Source organism: Carlito syrichta, unplaced genomic scaffold (genome assembly GCF_000164805.1).
Source record: "Carlito syrichta isolate Samal-C Ts95f unplaced genomic scaffold, Tarsius_syrichta-2.0.1 Scaffold305319, whole genome shotgun sequence".
NCBI lineage: Eukaryota > Metazoa > Chordata > Mammalia > Primates > Tarsiidae > Carlito > Carlito syrichta.
Window position 1 is genome coordinate 763446 of NW_007249415.1, and position 2935 is coordinate 766380.

Below are 2935 nucleotides of genomic sequence, written 5' to 3' on the forward strand. Positions count from 1 at the left end.
AGGTGGGGGCAATGGGTGCAGTGAGGACAAGAGGAACAGGCGCAGTGGGGGCAGGAGGGGCAAGGGGCAGTGCAGGGCGGGGTGGTTATCAAGGGGAACTCAGCCCTCCTTAGAGTCAACGTCACTCTCCATCACTAGGCGTGGGGTGCACACTCTGCTGAGGGCAGAAAAGCTACAAATCAGACTTTGTGGCCACGTGGTCTGTGCCACTGCCTAGCTCTGCCTTCCTTCCTTGGATTGTTTTCCAATCACTTGAAACATGTGAAAATCATCCTTAGCCCAGAAGCGGTGGACTGGACTGGACTGTGGGTGGAGCTCGCCATCCTGTACCTGCGAGAGGCTCAGAGTGGGTCCTGCCCAGCCACCTGGCATCCCTGGCACTGTAGAAATGCAAGTACCCAAGCCCACCTAGCCCAGGTGTGGGGTGGGGTCAGCACACCAAGCTTAGCAAGGCTCCAGGATTCCACCTGGGTCTCTGAGAAGCTGCCTTGGAAGGGTGCCCACACGTGCGCCCGGACCACCAGACACTGTCTAGAGCTGGGGCTGGTGGGAGCCACCTGGATGCCAGTTGACAGGGTCTGGAATCCCTGGGCTCCTGTTGAAATGCAGATTCTGATTCCACAGGTCTGGGTTTGGCCTGAAGCTCTGTGTTCCTACCCAGTCCCAGGGAGTGCCCAGGCTGTTCCTGGACTACCTTCACCATTTGGTGCTTACAAAACCCACCACCAACGTAATGTCTGTCCCAGAGGCTCCCACCTGTGCACAGAAATGGATGTGTGGTGGGGCAGAACTCAGGACCTGAACTGTCAGTCTCCCTCACTTGGGCCTTGAGGACTGAGTAGAGACGGAGGAGGAGGAGCAAGAAACAATGCTGGCATCCCCACCCCAGGAAGAGGCTGGTGGGGAGGAGTGACTCACACCATAAAAAATAAACAGCATCAGCTCTTGTCTTGGAATTCACCCCATTTGACTTGCACAGATTCCTATTGGGCAGAGTGAACCTGCTTTAGCCTGGAATCCACTTTCATGGCCCTTGAGGAGACTGTCCCTGCTCTGTCTCCTCGTTGGATGCCTGTCCTGCTGTTCATAGTTCTGAGGACTCAGGGTGATCTCGCATGTTCCCAGATCAGACCACTCACCCAGATCTCAAGAAGAAATGGAGGAAACAAGGCAGGAGAAGGCAGAGAGATCTGAATACCTGAGATGTTGAAATGAAAGGCTGAGCCTGGGGCTCTCATCCTGGAGCCAAGGGTGCACGTTGCGGGGAGGACTGAGACTGTCACCCGAAGGCCCTAGTCACAGGCCAACCCAGGAGGGACATTTGGTGGGACGTGTCCTAGAGAGATGATTGGGGTGTACCCAAAACCTTGAGAGGGTCCCACCCCACTGGAATGCTGCCTCCCAGGCTGGTCCCAGAGGCTCGGCACCCCCAGGCTAGAGGTCAAGTAACTGGGAGAGTCCCCAGATGCTGGCTTGGGTGGCCAGAAAGCCTCATCTCCTTAGGACGCCAAGCCCTTCCTCCCAGCCACCATCCTGGAATTCAGATGCCTGCTCCCACCTCTCTAGCTCCCTCTGGTTGGAAAACTTGATCTCCACCATCCCAGGGGCTCAGGCCTCCTCCAGAGGGCTCTTTTCCTACCTGCCCTCATAACACCCACCCCACAGCCCCTGAGCCATCTTCCCAAAGCCAGATCCCACCTTGTGCTGGGATGAGCTTTCTGGTCACCTGCAGTGACTGTGGGACAAGACAGGTGGGCTAGTATGGATGGCCTGTCCCTAGCTGCCCAGGCCATTGGGGACTAACAGTGCCACACCTCTGCATCCTAGGGGCATCCTCAAGGTCACAGCCAGCCAGGTCCCTGACAAAGGATCAGGCAGCGCCACGTGTATAGGATGAGAGGGTCCCTCTGCGGCCCCCACTTTGCTCTGGCCTCTTCTCCTGCCCTCCACCCTGTCCCCTCCTTCTCCCCTTCCCCCCATGTCTATCTGTCCTGCCCGCTGTGTGATCTGGGAGCCCTGAGGCCCTGGGCTGGGCTCCAAGATTTGGGCTCTCTCAACTGGAGATAGAGTCACTGCCCACTGTCCTGTATGGCCATTTGAGTGGGAGTCAGCCAGAAGTCCCACAGACCCCAGGTTCAAAAGGACAAGTGTCTTTCCTCTGGACAGCAGGGTTTAGCCAGGCCAAGGTCAAAGGGCACCAGATGTCAGCACTTCCTCAGGCTCAAGGGAGACCAGAAGGAGTACCCTCGTAGTGGAATGAGCTTTCCCAAGGGGACAGAGAAAGTGTGTGAGTATGAGTGCATGTGTATGAGTGTGAGTGCAAGTGTGAGTGCTAGTGTGCATATGTGTATGTATGTGAGTGCTTGTTTGAGTGTGTGAGTGAGACTGCATGTGTGAGCATGTGTGCAGGTGGATCCTGAGTAGAAAGACAGTAGGGATGGGTGTGAATCTCACCAGTAACCCTGCTGGGCAGCAGATCTGAGATGTCCCTGAGATGCCATCCAGTGACACTTCTCCGTGTCGTGAGGGGATTTCAGGGGGTTCTGTGAAACTGGATGGGAGAGGACAGTGGCAGCTGTTGGATTTGACTCACACTTATGTTCCACAAATGTAGGTAGAACCTGTTACTAGTGTATGTTGGAATGACTGGTTCGGGATCCTGTTTTATTTTCAACAGTGTTCTGAGAAGACACAGGTTTTGCCCGGTGGCTGACGAGACCTGGTGGGAGATATCCAGGGAGGTGGCCTCCTAAGCTGATGCAGACACAGCCCATGCCTGCGCCTGTCAGCCATGGGTGCTCTGTCTCCCCTTTCTTTACTGCAGCCTCAGGAAACCCCAGTCCAGGCAGCAGCAGGAAGGAAGTCAGCATGCCTGAGGTCTGACGGGTCCCTGGTTGGCTGCCTGAGCACTCCTTGGGACCCTGGCGCCGGCCCG